The sequence below is a fragment of the Bos indicus genome, chromosome 25 (genome assembly GCF_029378745.1).
Source record: "Bos indicus isolate NIAB-ARS_2022 breed Sahiwal x Tharparkar chromosome 25, NIAB-ARS_B.indTharparkar_mat_pri_1.0, whole genome shotgun sequence".
NCBI lineage: Eukaryota > Metazoa > Chordata > Mammalia > Artiodactyla > Bovidae > Bos > Bos indicus.
In genome coordinates this window covers 11,319,387-11,337,002 of record NC_091784.1, presented here as the reverse complement: position 1 = coordinate 11,337,002, position 17,616 = coordinate 11,319,387, and the positions used below count along the sequence as shown (strand labels likewise).

The following is a 17,616-nucleotide window of genomic DNA, read 5'->3' as shown; positions in this document are numbered from 1 at the left end:
GATGGAAGAGACACAGGTTCGATCCCTGAGTTAGGAAGATGCCCTGGACAAGGGCACGGCAACCTACTCCAGTATTCTTGCCTGGAGAATCCCATGGACAGAGTTGCCTGGTGGGCTACAGTCCATAGGGCCACAAAGAGTCGGACACGACTGAAGCGACTCAGCACTTTATTTGTAGTTCTATCTTAGGTTCAGATCCTGGTTCTGACACAAGTGGGAAAAACCTTGGGTCTTGGTTGCTTCATCATTTACAAAATGGGGTTTAGAACTTCTGCTCAGGGAAACAAGATAGAATAATGGGTAAGCACATGAATTTCATTTATTTATTTTGACCACGGCCGCATGGCAGGTAGCATCTTAGTTGCCCGACCAGGGGTGGAAACTGTGCCCCCTGCAATGGAAGCACGGAGTCTTAACCACTGGATCTCCAGGGTCTTTAGAAAGAACCTGTGTGGATTTTGATCATGGCTTCACACTAACCCGCTGTGTGACCTTGGGCAAGCTATATAACCTCTCTGTGTCTCAATTTCCTCATATGTAAAGTGGGGAGAATAATAGTGCCTACTTCCTAGGGTTCTGGCGAGGATTAAATGAGTTAGGCTGATGCCTGGCTATGCATTTATTATTATTGTTATTATTAAGAAAAATGGGTTGTTGTAAAGATTAAACGAGATGACGGATGTACAAGTGCTCCTATTGGATCTGGCATGTAGTAAATGATCACAATTTTGTTTTTTTTTTTAAAAAGTTTTAAACAGAGGATATTTTTGGTTCAGAGTGCAGAAGATCTGGTAATGAACATTTAGCCCTGGCTCTTGACTAGGTAAGGAGGGAGAAGAAACCTTAGAGGCTGGGGGCGGTGGGGCAGAGGGGTTTGCAAATGTTTGCTCCATGTTTCTTTTTTTTTTTTTTTGGAATTCTGAGAGATTTTTATTGTCTTATATTTATGTTTTCCATAGCTAATATATACTTTTTTTTTCTTTTTTTTTTTTCTTTAATAGAAAATTATTTAATTAGTATACATGTGTTCCCCATCCTGAACCCTCCTCCCTCCTCCCTCCCCCTTTCAGTGGCTCAAGAAGGTGGAGGAGGGGATGGTGGCCTGGGAAGTGTGGGGTTAGTGGTGGTGGGGGAGACAACCTCGATCTCTAAGGGTGGGTAGGTAGAAGGGGAAGTAGTGTGATTCGTCTTTTTTCTGGAAATGCTCCTGATGATATTCGCAGGTTAGGGCTTCAGGGTTGCGTGTGCTTGGGGCCCGGGGTACAGAAAGGGGAAGTTGGGGGTGTCAGGGATGTCAAGGTGCTCCCTACTTCCCCTCCAGATTGCCTTCTCTTTATTCCAGTGTGAGGCTTGCGCTAGGCATGTGAGAGACATCCATGAACTGCACACAATCAGATGTGGAATAATAAATGTTGTTGTTGTTTAGTTGCTGAGTCATGTCCGACTCTTTGTGACCCCGTGGATTGTAGCCCGCCAGACTCCTCTGTCCATGGGATTTCCCAGGCAAGAACACTGGAGTGGGTTGCCATTTTCCTCCTCCAGGGGATCGTCCGGATCCTGGAATCAAACCTATGTCTCCTGCATTGGTGGGTGGATTCTTTACCTCTGAGTCATCAAGGAAGCCCCAGAATAATAAAACGATGTCATTAATTAGAAGCTAGTAAGTGTTATGGATGGAGAAGGGAATGGCAATCCACTCCAGTAGTCTTGCCTGGAGAATCCCATGGACAGAGAAGCCTGTCGGGCTACAATCCGTCGGGTCACAAAGAGTCGAACACGCCTGAGTGACTAACACAAGTGTTACAGAACAGTTCGGGTGGGGTTAAGAGGGTGAAGGAGGGGCTGTAATTTCAGAGAGGGCGGCCAGAGTTGCCTGGTTGAGAAGGTAACACTTAGGCAAACACCTGAAGGAGAGAGCAAGTCATGTTGATACCTGGGTGCCAGTGGTCCCGGCAGAGAGAAACATCCAGTGCAAAGGCCCTGAGGCAGAATGATGCTGGAACAGCAGGTGTGTGACTAAAGTGGAGTGAGTGAGATTGAGAGTGTTTGGAGATGAGGGCAGAGAAGAAGGGAGGGTTAGATCATATGGGGCTCTGGAGGCCTTAGGGAGGGCTGGACACCTCTCTGGACTGTGGGGAAACTGAGTCAGGAACTCAGGATGGGTCGTGAGTATATTGCTTGGGTGACATTACTTTCTTTTCATGGAGATGGAGACATTACTTTCTTTTCACTTTTTTCTAGGGGATCAAAAGTGTAAGTCCAGAAACAAAGGGCTCATAGGCTTTGTGGGTACTTTGTTTTTGTGGAAGGGGAGCCTAAAAACAACAGTGACAAGTTTAAGATTAGCAGATGCAAACTATTATGTATGGAAGAGATAAACAAGGTCCTTCTGTATATACAGGGAACTATATTCAACATCCTGTGATAAACCATAACGGAGACGAATATGAAAAAGAATGAATATATGCGTGTCACTGAATCACTTTGCTATACAGCGAAAATTAACACAACATTGTAAATCGACTAGACTTCAATTAAAAACAACAACAGCAGTAACTCAGGGATAATAGCAGCTATGAACGTCTGGAGCCTTCCTGTGTGCCAGGCGTGGTGCCAGCCACGCTGTTTCTTTTCATGAGTTCATCTCTGCTGTGGCCTCACTGGGCGATGTTGGGACAGTGGAGAAAACAGAGAGTCTGGAAGGGGGAGGGGTTGACTGAGGTCCTGCCACTCAGAGGGAGCCAAGAAGGGGACTGGAGCCCAGGCCTCGGGCTTTACATCTGGATGACTTCAAGGCGCCATCCATTTCCTCAAACAGAGGGGGCCCGACTGCCCACCTCCCACCCGCAAGCCCTGGTCTGACCCTCTGGCAGTTGGGCAATTCCAAGTTTCCTGGACTTACGGTCACAGCCCCCAACCTGCGCTTCTCCTTCCAGCCAAAAGAGGAACCAGCCTTGAACCGATGGACAAACACTCGCGTTCAGGTTCAAATTCCAGAAAATGCAGGATCAGTCCAAGCTGTGGTGTGCCAGAAGCTCACTCAACCCCAAGTGAGTGAGTTTCTGCAAGCTGAGTGGGAACGTGGCATGGTGTTGGGGCACCTGGGAAGGCGGGGCCTCGGTGAAATAAATCAGACCGAGAAAGACAAGAATCGGAGATCTCACGCACAAGTCAAACTTGAGGGAAAAAAAATCACCAAACTCAGAGAAAAAGGGAAGAGATGGATGGGTGCCAGAAGGTGGGGCTGGGGTGTGTGTGAAATGAGATGATGGTCATTCGAAGGTGCTCAAAAGGTACAAATTTCCAGTTATAGAATTAATAGGTCCTGGGGAAGTCATGTATAGCATGGTGACTATAGTTAGTAATAATACAGTATCGGATATTTGAAAATTGCCAGGACAGTAGATCTTAAAAGTTCTCACCCCAGAGAAGAAGAGCTACGTAATTATACATGGTGACAGATGTTAACTAGACTTATTGTGGCGATCACTTTGCAATATGTACAACTATGGAATCGTTATGTTGTACACCTGAAACTAATATAATGTTATTTGTCAATTACATCTCCATTCAGGAAAATGAAGGGAAAGTGGCAGAAGGCTCCAAGGGAGCAGAGGAACTTTCATGGGGACCTTGGCTGGGGGTTGTGCGGGGAGCAGGGGAAATTAACTGTTCCCTTTCTGACAGGGGAGGGCCGGGTTTTGCTTCAACCCACACAGAACTGCTAATTTCTCTTTTGTGGGTTGCATCTTTATGGGAGGCTACAGTGGAGGGAAAGTCTCTGAGGTTCAACAGCCTAAAAGATACAGGTCTGGGTGATCTAGAAGGCTGTAAGCTCCAAGAAGCTCTCTGTGGCGAGGTGACTAAACAGGGACATGGAGACTGGGTTCAACTTGCCGCTGCTACCATTGCTGTGTGACTTTTGGCGACTCGCTTAAAGTCTCTGGGCCTCATCTGTAAAGTGATGATCACCCTTGTCCTTACATGATAAGACTGCCCTCACAGGGCTGTTGGGCATACTATCTTTAAATAAAGATGATTCAGGGATTCGTGCTCCACCCGCACCGCCCTTCTCCCCCTGCAGGGCTGTTGGAACGGATCCCAGAGAACGAAGCTCTTCTGTGCCATGAAGACATTTGTTTCCTGGAAGCTGCAACAATTAGAAAGCGCCAGGGATGACTGCAGAGTCACAGGGTACTCATTATTGATTTATTATCTATCTCCTGCTCCCAGCCAGAACTCCAGGGGAGTTGGGACCTTGCCTTCAGCTTTGTGATCCCAGCTCAAGGCCCCTGCGACAGTCCTGGCACCCAGATCACAGCAGCTGAGGGAGTGAGAAGGCTGTGTGACAGCCTCTGGAGTCTGCTGGACTTGGTTCAAATCCCATCTCCAGGCACCTTCTTGCTGTGTGACTCGGGGCTTGTTATTTAATCTCTCTGGGCCTCCAATGCCTCATCTGTAACACAGGAGGGTTTTTGTGAAGAGAAAAGGAGATAGGGACTTCCCTGGTGGTCCAGTAGCTGAGAATCCACCTGCCAAGGCGGGGCACTCGGATTCGATCCCTGGTCCGGGAGGATCCCACCTGACTGGGCCCCTGCGCCACAACTACTGAAGCCCTAAGTGTGCCCTGGAGCCCATGGTCTGCAGCGGGAGAGCCATCGCAGTGAGAAGCCCGAGCACCGCAACTACAGAGTAGCCCCCTACTCGCTGCAACTAGAGAAGAAGCCCACGTGCAGCAACCAAGACCCGGTGCAGTCAAAAATGAATATTTTTTTTAAAAAAGAGAGAGAAAAGGAGATAATGGATATAAAAGGGTCCAGTGTCCAGGACCCCGTGGGGGTAGCGTTAGTGTCTATCCTCCTCCTCCTTAGGCACTGGGGGTTCATTCCACATGCTTGAGCCATTGCTGTGGTCCAGGTGGTGTTTAGTTGCTAAGTCGTGTCTGGCTGTTTGCAACACCATGGACTGTAGCCCGCCAAGTTCCTCTGTCCATGGAATTCTCCGGGCAAGAATACTGGAGTGGGTTGCCATTTCCTCCTCCAGGGGATCTTTCCCACCCAGGGATCGAACCCCTGTCTCTTGCATTTGCAGGCAGACTCTTTAGCACTGAGCCACCTGGGAAGCCCGTGCAGTGAGGGGGTGTCTTGTTAAATAGAACCTCAGGCATACAGCGTGTCATTCAGGTGATGTTATTGGGGGGATCAGGCCTCTCCTCCTGAGGACACTCTTTCCCCTGCAGTTAATGGGCGCCCCCAACCTCCACCAAGGAGGTCTCCAAGGTCTGCCTCTGGACAGACCAGGAAAGGCCCCACCTGCGGCTTCTCTGGGGCCTGGTGGAGACAGAGGCCTGGCTAGTTCGGGGCTCGTTCCCACACCTTGAGGGCAAAGGCTGGCCCACATAATTATGGGGTTGGGTTAACTCAGCCCAGCCTCCACGTTGGCCACTGTCTGTAGGTAACATTGCTTTGGCCAAAGGCCTACCGACCAGGCAGACAGAATAGAGAACGCCCGGTTAAATGTGAATTTCAGACAAACAATGAGTAATTTTTTTTTTTTTTTTTTTAGCTCAAGAATGTCTTGGGCAAGGCTGATAATATATCACAAGTCTGCAACATTCGGGATATTACTTGCTGTTTATCTGAAATTCAAATTTAACTGGGCGTCTTGTGTTTTTATTTGCTACAGCTGGCAACTCCACTAAGGCCTCTCTCTGCCCCTGAATTCACCCCATTTCAGCTCCATCTTGGCAGCAGCAGAAGCAAAGGGCATATCCAGGGCCAGAACCCAGCCAAGGGCAGAGAGCCAGGCTCTGGGCACAAGGAAGGCTTCTCATGTCCCCAGCCTCAGTTTCCCCGTCTTTGTAACTCAGCAGGAAAAATCTTGGCTGCTCGGGCCTTTTGCAAGGATGAATCGTGTGATGTGTGTGTATGTGGGAAACATGTTTTGAAAGTGAAAAAGGTGTTGTAGAAACATTAGTTACCAGAACTCATTGTTATGAATAACACAGGTCAGCCAGTGGAGGCGGCTTCTGGCAGCTGGGTTCTTTTTTTGAAAATTCGTTTTTCGAAACCAGCAATTGCTGTTTGTTCTTAAAAATGTTAGAAGTGGAAAGTAGCAAAAGCAGAAGAAAAATCCCTAATTATTCTCCTCACTTAGAGACAACTGTTTATCTTGTTCTTCTTCTTTTTTTTTTTTAACTTCGCTCTGTGGCAGGATCTTAGTTCCCTGACCAGGGATTGAACCGTGCCCCCTGCACTGGAAGTGCAGAGTCTTAACCACTGGACTGCCAGGGAAGTCCTTAGCACAACGTTTTGTGTGTGTGTGCTTTTATTAGTTAGTAATAAAATTAATCAGAATTATTTATCATACAGGGATGTATGGTTATTTGGTTAAAATCCCAGACAATTTAATCATAGGATCTAGGTTTATCCCATCTCCCATCCAGATAATCTCATTCTTGTATGGGCAGGCATTTGGATAAGAAAACAAAAGACAAAATTAAATCAATCACCAAAAACCATAAACAAAGGACATCTTGCTCTATAATCTCTGGCATTTTTAACTTTAGATTTCCGATACATTCATGTGAGTTACATGCCATTCCTGCCATGTCACAGCATTTTTTTATCCTTGAAAAAGTGTGAAGAGTTTTTTCCCAGGTGTATGTGTGTGTAGTTTTTTTTCCTTTTAAACACAATATAGGATTATATCCTACATTCTTTTAGGCAACCCGTTTTTCTCCCCTGGCTGTTGAAATTTCAGAAAACACCCACAGGAAGTCTCCGCATCTCTGTCCGGTTCATGTGATGCCAGGGGTGTTGGCTTCTGTGTGTCTACTTCCCAGATCTTTCTCTGGCCCCTTTCGGGTCAGAGCACCAACTGCAAAGACTTCATTGGGAAGAGAAACAGTCACAGAAATGAGTATAAACGTGAACAGAGCATACATGAGATGCCTGGTTTACTTTTTAAAAATTGCCATAAATTCACATAAGATTTAACATTTTCACCATGTTAAACTCTACAATTCAGAAGATCCCATTGGAGAAGGGAATGGCTACTCACTTCAGTATTCTTGCCCGGAGAATTCCACAGACAGAGGAGCCTGGCAGGCTATAGTCCTGGGGTCACCAAGAGTCGGACACGACTGAGTGACTAACACTTTCACAAACTCTACAATTCAGTAAACTTCACAATTCAGCATGTTGTGCAACCATCACCATGATTAGCTTCCAGAACATTTTTAGCCCCTCCCAAAAGAAATCGCATACCTATCTCCCTGCTCCTTCCTGCCCCGGCAACCACTAATCAGTTTTCTGTATCTACAGAGTCTTCCTGTTCTTGAAATTTGATATGTGGAATCATATACCATGTGACCTTTCGTGTCTGGCTTCTTTCACTTAGCAGGTTTTCAGGGTCTGTCCAAACTATAGCAAATGTTAGCATTTCCCTCCTTCTTATGATCAAATAATATTCCATCATAAGGATATACCACATTTGGTTTTTCTGTGCATCAGTTAATGGACATTTAGGTTATTTCCATCTTTTGATTATTTGGAATAATGCTATGAATATTCCTGCACAAATTTTTGTTTGGAAACCTGTTTTCAATCCTTTTGTGTATACACCTAGAGGGAGAACAGTGGTTGCACCATTTTATAGTCCTACCAGCAATGTGTGAAAGTTTCCATTTCTTCACATGCTCCCCAACACGTGTTTATTTTCCATTAAAAAAAATTTTTTTTTATGACCACCATAGTGGGTATGAAGTGGTTTCTCGCTGTGGTTTTGATTTGCATTTCCACAATGGCTAATGATGTTGAGCATCTTTTCATGTGCTTGTTGGCGTTTGTATATCTTCTTTGTAGAAATGGCTATTCAAATCTTTTGCCAGTGTTTTGTTTAACTTAAATTTGTGTGCGGTAAAATATACATAATGTAAAATTTATCATTTCAACCATTTTCAAGTGTACAGTTCAGTGGCATTAAGTATGTTCACAATATCATCACTCTCCATCTCCAAAAAAAAAAAAGGCTATTTTTAAAAAGCAGTTTTAGGAGCTTCCCTGGTGGCTCAGTGGTAAGGAATCTGCCTGCCAACGCAGGAGACACAAGTTTGATCCCTGATCTGGGAAGATCCCACATACTGTGGAGCAACTAAGCCTGTGCACCACAACTATTGAACCTGGGCTCTATAGCCCAGAAGCCACAACTGAAAGATCAAAAACACCCAACTACCACTTCTGAAAGTGAAAGTCGCTCAGTTGCATCCAACTGTTTGCAACCCCATGGACTGTAGCCTGCCAGGCGCCTCTGTCCGTGGAATTCTCCAGGCCAGGATATTGGAGTGGGTTGCCATTTCCTTCTCCAGGGGATCTTCCCAACCCAGGGATCGAACCCAGGTCTCCCACATTGCAGGCAGATTCTTTACGATCTGAGCCACCAGGGTTCTGAAGAGGGGATTAAAAACAGGGTATTGTGCATACGCCGGGTGCACACCACCACGTAAGGGTGCACAAACCACCTAAACCACCCTCCAGCGTAACCTCTGGACCCACCCCTACCCTCCCTCCATTTCAGGAACCAGCTCCCCTTGGGGAGGAGCAAGGGAACCTGTTACTTGTTTTCCATCCCTCCTGCTGCAGCAGAAGCCCAGATAAAGCCTTGCCTGAAGTTCTCATCTGGCCTCTTAATCAATTTCTATTGACTAGGGAAGTCCAACGACCCTGGTTGATAACAGTGCATTTGTTACAATTGATGAACTTACACTGACATCTCATCATCACCCAAATCCATAGTTTATATTAGGGTTCACATTTATATATATATATATTATTTTTTAACATTTTATTTATCTGTTTTATTGTGGGCCGTGAGGTCTTTGTTGCTGAGCATGGGCTTTCTCTAGTTGCGGCACGCCAGGCTTACTCTCTAGTCGTGGTGCACAGGTTCTCACTGTGGTGGCGTCTCTTGTTGCAGAGCCCCAGCTCCGCAGGGTATGGGCTCCAGCAGCTGTGGCGCACAGGCTCAGTAGTTATAGCTTGTGGGCTCTAGAGCACGGGTATGTATGTAGTTGTGCTGCATGGGCTTAGTTGCCCCGTGGCATGTGGTATCTTCCAGGACCAGAGATGGAACCTGGGTCCCCTGCATTGGCAGGCAGATTCTCAACCACTGGACCACCAGGGAAGTCCTTAATATCTTTATTTATTTATGTATTTGACTGTGTCAGGTCTTAGTCGAGGTACACAGGGATCTTTTGTTGTGGCTCGAGGGCTCAGTAGCTGTGGCGCACAAGCTTCGTTGCTCTGAGGCATGTGGGAATACACACACACACACACATCCTAGAGGAGGGCCTGGGGACCCACTCCAGTATTCTGGCCTGGAGAATCCTCACGGACAGAGGAGCCTGACCGGCTACAGTCCACGGGGTTGCACAGAGTCAGACATGACTAAGCACAACATAGCTTATATACACATAAATATATGTGTGTGCGTGTGCACTCAGTCGCTCAGTCGTGTCAGACTCTGCAACCACTGGATTGGCAACCCCTGTTGCCCGCCAGGCTCCTCTGACCATGGGGATTCTTTAGGCCAGAATGCTGGAGTGGGTTGCCATGCCCTCCTCCAGGGGATCGTTCCAACCAGGGAATCTAACCCAGGTCTCCCACATTGCAGGTGGATTCTTTACCATCTGAGCCACCAGGAAAGCCCATGTATATATAATTTTATCTTATTCATTTTTGGCCATGCTGGGACTTCACTGCTGCTCAGGCTTTTCTCTAATCATGACGTGTCGCAGCTACCCTTTCTTGCAGTGTGCAGGGCTTCTCATCGGGGTGGTTTCTCTTGTTGCAGAGCACAGGCTCTGGGGCACGTGGATTTCAGTAGTCGCGGCGTGGTTCCTGGGCTCCAGAGCAGAGGCTCAGTAGTTGTGGTGCACAGACTTGGTAGCTCTGCGGCACGTGGGATCTTCCCAGATCAGGGATCGAACCTGCGATTCCTGCACTGGCAGGTGGATTCCTAACCACTGAGTCACCGGGGACCCCCAGTGTCCCCTCTTGCTGTTGTACATCCTAAGTGAAGTCACTCAGTCATGTCCGACTTTTCGACCCCTTGACTCCTGCCAGGCTCCTCCGTCCATGGAATTTTCCAGGCAAGGATACTGGAGTGGGTTGCAATTTCCTCCTCCAGGGGATACATTCTAAGGGTTTGGACAAATACAATGACATATAGCCACAAATATAATGACATATATCCACAAATATCCACAAATATAAGAACATGTATCCAAAGATATCCTCAAATATAATGACATATATCCACAGAAAGTCAGACACAACTGAGCGACTGAGCACACATGCATGCATCCATCATAATATCATACAGAGTATTTTCACTGCCCTAAAATTTCTCTGTGCTCTGCGTATTCATAGTTTTGCGTTTCTCTGGGACTTTTCCACCATCCAATGCCTAATTAAAAAACTGAGTTGATGTCTTTTTGTTGTTGATTTGTAAGGGTGCTTTACAAAATCTGGATACTAGATCCTGATTAAATGATTTGGAAATATTTTCTCCCATTCTGTGGATTGTCTTTTCACTCTCTTGATATAGGCATACCTTGTTTTATGCTGTTTTGCTTTATAAATAAACTGCAAATTGCACTTTGTAGATATAGCAAGTTTTTTTTTTAGACCTTGAAGGTTTGTGGCAACTTTGCTAAGCAAGTCTATTGAAGTCATTTTCTCAACAGCATTTGCTTACTTTGTGTCTATCTCTCTGTCACATCTTGGTAATTCCTTAAATCTTTAAAACGTTTTCATTACTATTATATTTGTTATGGTGATCTGTGATCTTTGATATTACTACTAAGACTCTCTGAAAACTCAGATGATGGTTAGAAATTTTTAGCAATAAAGTATTTTAAAAATTAAGATATGTACTTTTTAAAAGACATAATGCTGTTGCACACAATAGACTATAGTACAGTGTTAATATATATTTAATATTCACTGAGAAGCTAAAAAATTTGTGTGTCACTTTATTGCAATTTTCACTTTCTTGTGGTGACCTGAAGCTGAACCCTTAATAAACCCAAAGTATACCAGTAGTGTCCTTTCGTGCACAAAAACTTCAATTTTGATGAAGTTAAATTTATCTATTTTTTCTTTTTGTTGCTTAAGCTTTTGATGTCACATTTAAGAAACCATTGCCTAATCCAAGATCACAGAATTCACACTTTTGTTTCCTTCTAAGAGTTTTACAGTTTTTCCATCTTGAATTCATTTTTTGATATGGTGTGAGGTAGGGATTCAGCTTTACTCTCTTGCGTGTGAATATTCAGTTGCCCCAGCACCGCTTGCTCTAAAGACTCTCTTACCATGAAATGGTCTCAAGATCTTTCTCAAAAACCCATTGCCCACATATGTGTGGGTTTATATCTGTTTGTGTATTTTTGGTTTTGTTTTTGTTGCATAGCGTGTGGGATCCTAGTTCCCTGACCAGGGATCGAACCTGCGCCCCCGGCATTGTAAGTGCAGAGTCCCAACCACCATTGGACTGCCAGGGAAGTCCCTCTATAGTTTTTATTATTATTTTATGTTATATGTATATATTTTTTTCCTCTAGAGTTTTAAAACAAGAAAAGATTGGCATCACTAATAATATATACCTGGCAATTTCTCATGCTGGGAAGGAATTTGAATTACCCTCCTTTAACTGAGTAATATGTCCATGGCTGCTAGTATTTGGGTCCACTTGGTGAAAGGTGGTGAGACCTTTGGGTAGGGAAGAAGGGGGACAGTTTGCTGTAAGACCTTGGACAAGTCACTCTCTGCCTGGGTCTCAGTGTGAAGTTGGAGGATGGGGAGAGGTTCCACCTCCAGAAGAGTTCTGGAATCCAAGTCTATGAATCCACAGGGGGCTCTTAGGCTCTCTGCCCCAGTAGCATTTCTCTAGGTAGCCACAATAGGGTTCCGCCCATTCTCCAGGACTCTGTATTTGGGGCTTCCCTGGTGGCTCAAATGGTAAAGAATCTGCCTGCAACATGGGAGACCTGGGTTCAATCCCTGGGTCAGGAAGATCCCCTGGAGAAAGGAATGGCAACCCACTCCAGTATTCTTGCTTAGAGAATCCCATGGATAGAGGATTCTCACCTCAAAGCCACGCCATCATCAATGCCCTGTAATGACTTTCCAGGGGGCCTTGCTAGCAGGATCAGGGCTGGTGTTATTACTATAGCAGGATAATAGAGGCTCTTATCAGAGATGCAGCATCTGTTGAGGGGAAGTGAGTTGATGGATGTTGAAATAGTGGGGTCAGGAGAAGGGGATGACAGAGGATGAGATGGCTAGATGGCATCACCGACTCGATGGACGGGAGTTTGAGTGAACTCCGGGAGTTGGTGATGGACAGGGAGGCCTGGCGTACTGCGATTCATGGGGTCGCAAAGAGTCGGACACGACTGAGCGACTGAACTGAACTGAAATAGTAGTTACTCATTTCCAGAGCTTTCAGTGATTGAGTGAGAAAGTACCTAGGGGCCACGGGACACCCTGGGGGCATGCAAAGTATTGGTTTGGCCAAAAAATTCATTTGGGTTTTTCTGTTTCATCTTAGGAAAAACCTGAATGAACCTTTTGACCAGTCCAATAGTTAGCAGTAGCTGCTGATGCTGCTAAGTTGCTTCAGTCGTGTCCGACTCTGTGCGACCCCAGAGACGGCAGCCCATCAGGCTCTGCAGTCCCTGGGATTCTCCAGGCAAGAACACTGGAGAGGGTTGCCATTTCCTTCTCCTATGCATGAAAGTGAAAAATGAAAGTGAAGTCGCTCAGTCGTGTCCGACTCTTAGCGACCCCATGGACTGCAGCCTACCAGGCTCCTCCATCCATGGGATTTTCCAGGCAAGAGTACTGGAGTGGGGTGCCATTGCCTTCTCCGAGTTAGCAGCTAGGATAGGTTTAATTTAGCACAATCTGTGGTAAACGCTTTGTTTGCCTTGTTCAGCTAAATCTCTGTAGATCTTATGAGACAGGTACTGTTGTGCCCATATTATAGACAGGAGACTGAGGCCAGAGAAAATGGGCACATACCCAAAGGCACATGAGTTTTCTTGGGTTGCCTGGGTACATCTAAATGCACAGAATTGAGGTATGGGGAGAAAAGGGCCGACTTCCGGAGGGCAGGGAGCGCTGGATGCCTTGGCAAGGGATCTGGAGGTGATCAGTATTGTCTGAGAACCGGGAAGGAGAACAAATGCTGAAGATGGGGACCCAGGGGCGCAGGGGAGAGCAGAAAGGGAATGAAAATCAGGAGGGCAGTTCAAGGTTGTGCGGGCACGTGGCGGGGATCCACGAGCAGGAGCAGAACCAGAAAGGGGAGACATTCTCCCCACCAGGATGGGGAGAGTGGGGTCTGGGCTGAAACTGGGGGGTTCCAGGGAGTGAGCGGGGTCTGGGAGTGTCAAGGGGGTGTTCCGAGGGTAGCGGGAGATCGGAGCGGTGGAGGGGAAGGGCAGAAGCCAGAGGGTCGCAGGTCCCTGGTGGGGTTTCTAGCTTGCGGGAGGCGGGCCCCGGCGAGTGGGGAGGATCGGGTCCAGGCGGCTCGTAGAGGCGGGGACTAGCCGGAAGCGGGAGCCGGAGCGCCCCGCCCCGGCCGGTCCAGCCCCCGCCCCCCGCCTTCGGGCTCTCCTCCCGGCCGCCTTCCAGCCAGTCCGCCCGCCAGCTCCGTCTGCTCAGACCTCCCGGCTCGACTGGCGGCGCGCGCGGCGGTGAGTGAGGTGCGCGTTGGCTGGCGGCGGGGGCGCGGGCTGGGGTCGCCGACGGGGAGGAGGCAGCGACCGGGGTGCTGATCCGCGGAACTTCGAGCTGGTGGTGGGTGGAGAGCGGGGTCGGTGCGGCGCGAGCACCCGCTCGGGACTCCGCGGGAGTGGTGGCCGTGTCCCGGAATCCTGGCGGGTCCCCGGGGTTCGAGGTGGTTGGAGGGCGTCGGAGTCCCGCCGCGATCTTCCGCGCGGGGCCGGCGAGGCCGGGCTTCCAGTCACTTGGCGCTTGTTCCCGCCGCAGTCCAGGCTGGGTCCAGTTCCTGCTCCCCGAAGTGAGCCGATCGCCCGCGGATCGCGCGCGGTGGGGTCATCCCGCCCCCACCTGAAAGAGCGCCCCGTGTTGGTCACGGGGGCCTCCACCCCGGGAGAGCACACCCCGAGGCTTTTCAAGGAAGTCTTGTCTCGCTTGGTGGCTGCTCTCTCAAAGTTGAAGTTTCCATACTCTTTATCGCCCGGCGATTTAGAAACAAAACCAACCAACCAAACAAAAAAAGCCCAACAGATTTCCGACGCCGGTCCCAGAAATTCGACTTCTGGGGTCCACGATATCTGCTTTTCCCCGCCATCCCCGGCTCCAGGGGGTTCCTCATAGTATTCAGGACCGCTCTCAGCGGACACCGGCGGGTCTAGGGAGCCCACGAGAGATGAAAATTCGGGACACAGAGCAAAGTCAGCCAGGGCCCTGGCTAGAGCCCTCGCGGGGAGGGGGTGTGTGGGGGGGTGCGGGTAAGGTAGGCACTCTGTGAGCGCAGGGATGGGCCGGGACCCCGTCCACTGCCGCTGCCAGATACATGCCAGTGGCACAGGATGGCGAGGTGGACATTGGCCCTCCACGCCCAGCTAGGTAGGTGGCCTCTTTCTCTTTGGTTTCCAGGTCACTGTGATCTGGGCAGTGGGGTCATTGTTGTGCCAGAAACCCTTCCATCAAGGTCAGGACAGGAGGTGATGGGGAAATGGGGTATTCTGGACCGGCTGTGCATTCCAGGGATCAGGCCAGCTGGTCTTTGATTAGTTTTCTGGCTTTTGTGCTTCCGATAAGTGGGGCTGATGTCATTGCATGTCGGACTGAGCTTTGGTGGCTGGGAAATCCAGTTTCTGGAAGGCACAGGGCCTTCCCATCTTAGTGCATCAGGATAAGACTCGCCCACCCGTCTTCCCAAGGGGAGTAAACCCTTGGCTGGGTGAGCTGGTGCTGGTTCAAGGACTGTCTGGAACGCTGGTTGGCCCTGCAGTTCCCCTGGGGCTCTTTTAAGGAACGTTGTAGTTTGCATTAGTGTGTGCTTGACTGCCTCCCTTATCTTCTTACCCACCCACCCCGGAGTCATCTCTGATTGACTCTTACAATGAGACTCACCTGGATACCGTGTCCAGCATGAGCTGGTATCTGGGACTCTACCAGTGTGTTTGGTTTTATCGAAGTTGGATTCGTAGGCCTGCAAGCAGGTGACTTGCTCTACCTGGCGTAGAATAATACCCATGCTGCTCCTGGCTTACCTCTCAACCAGTCCTTGCACTGGGGTTTAAAGGTGCCCCAGACTCTCTAGGAAACATCTATTGTAGATCTACGATGGGAGGGGCCCATCTTCCCCCTTTCCTGTTTCTTGAAGGCATGAATAATAGATGCTTTTATTCACATTTGTGAAAGTATCCTCATTATAGTGTTTTTGTGGATTAAGTGACTCATTGATTGATCTGAGATGGAGGATCAGTTTCTTAAGTCTCTAAATACTAGATTGAAGTCATTTCACTGTCTCTAGTGAGTAAACTTTCCTTTGTTCCTTTAGTCGCTTTTACTGGATGGTTGTGGGGAAATAAAATGCTATTCTAGCCTTGTAAAGGACACAGAAGAAATGGCTCTAGGTTCTGAGGGGTTTATGCTGCAGGTGGAAAGTGGAAAAAAACACAGGTGGATAGTCAGTGCTCAGCAATCCCCTTGACTCAGGAAGGATTGAAAGAAATGGAAAGGAGTGAGCTATGAAGGAAAATTTCATAGGAAAGCAGAGACCTGAGAATACACATCACAGAAGGTACATGTATTCCAAATGAGCAGAAGAGGCTCAGCAAAGCTTTGGAGGAAGTGCAGGCCAGCCCATAGTTGAGGACAGTAAAAGGGAAGCCACTGAGAGCAAAGGAACTGGAAGGCATTTCCAGCCCAAGTTCATTTTCAAGGAGATAGGGCATGCTTCCTTGCTTTTACACACGACTGGCAGTGCTATGGTGCCACTCTGAGAACGGGAGCATGCCCATCAAGGACTTAAAATTCTCCCACTGAAAAGGAATCAACCCCAGCTACAGTGATGGTGGGAAAAAATGAGTTCCATGACTCGGAGTCCTAGAGTCTTGACACTGTGACTTGTCTTCTGTGTTTGTGCTTTTACTGCAATGAAAAGAGCTCCCTGGGCAGGGTGGTCCGTCTCACCAAGCAAATAGCCTTCCTTAACTCTGCTGTACTTCAGTACCTACGTCCCTGTCTTTGGTGCCTGTTCCCCTTGCCTCCCAACCATGGCCAACTGGTGTTTACTTATCGGGGTTATTTGAGCTCTAAGTGGTACTTTCCTGGGTCCTCACAATTTCGTCTTACTGTTTGCACCTGTACTGGAGCTCAGGGCAGTTGGGATAACACTTTTGTAGCCAGTGAAGTTGTCTTTTGACTGCAGATTATTTCTGTAGAAGAACTCTGTGTACTTTTATAAGACTTAGGGCCTGGACAGAAGAAAGTAAATATCACGGGTGTCTCATTGGCAATTCCCTGTTTACCTAGTAGGTAGGAAGTTAATTCACCAAGATCCGAATTTCTTCTTCGTGGGTGTTAACGTCAGGGAAAATAATGGTGAAGAATTTAAGCTATTTAGCTCATGGGAGTTTTTTCTTTTCTTTTTAAAAAAAATTTATTTATTTTGGGAGATCTAACCCATGCCCCCTGCAGTGAAAGCAAGGAGGAAATCCTGACCACTGGACTGCCAGGGAATTTCCTCTCGTGGAGTTTTAGAATTGACAGTGTTCCTGGGGTAAATGTAAGAGCTTAGCATTGACTCACCCTATCCTTGAGTCCAGGGAGATTATTCATAAAGGCTGCATTGGTATTTTTTAAAGTTATGTAAAAAATAACAATATTACAGAAAGCATGAAAGATAACGAAGAGTATCTGGTATAATCTCAGCCTGTGAATGAAACAGCTAGCATCAGTTTTCCTGATTTGGCGGCTTCCTGTCATGGTGCCTGTTTTTTTATGAAGTTGTGATCAGGGTACGTATAATTTTGTCTCCTGATGCAGTCCTATTAATGTTCTCATTGTGCTGTTGCATCAAAAACCGTCATTCATGTGGAAACTGGGGATGTGGTTTCACCAGGAATCCAGGGGGGGAATTGTTTCCCTTTGATTCTGGGGGCGCAGCTCAGCTCCCCAGTGGAAGCATTTTCCATTCCACAAATCACTGTAATTTGTACTTAAGCCATATTTGAACCTGACTCTCAGATTGTGGTCACTTTATCTTTGCCTGGCGAAAGAAACTGAATTCGGAAGATGGAATGTGAAAACACGTCTCTGAAATCTTTCCCTGTGAGCTTCTGTATTTTTAACAGAGGTAGACTGAATTTATTTGGGTTCGTTGGCCTAAGAACCTTAGTGTAATTTCTCACTTCCTCTCCTGAAGAGAGTTGGAGATCCCAGTTTCCCTTTTTGTCTAAATTCTTCCTCCTAATAGATTGTAAAGAATAGTTTTCTACAGAGACCGTGAAAGACCAGCTCTCTTTGACCTCCTCCGCTGGTTCTCCACCTTGTGTACAAACTGGGCTATTTT

General features: G+C 47.4%; 1 protein-coding gene across 2 annotated transcripts in view; it reads left to right on the top strand.

Annotated features, from left to right (window-relative positions):
• Window positions 1-13,612: 13,612 nt before the first annotated feature.
• LITAF (lipopolysaccharide induced TNF factor) overlaps window positions 13,613-17,616 on the top strand; it is a 37,727-nt gene continuing 33,723 nt past the window's right edge. The window contains exon 1 of one of the 2 annotated variants that reach the window (XM_019987961.2): window positions 13,613-13,762. The gene's annotated coding sequence lies outside the window, so the exon portion shown is untranslated. Of the gene's footprint in view, window positions 13,772-17,616 lie in introns of both variants that reach the window. The other variant, XM_019987962.2, reaches the window with a different exon arrangement.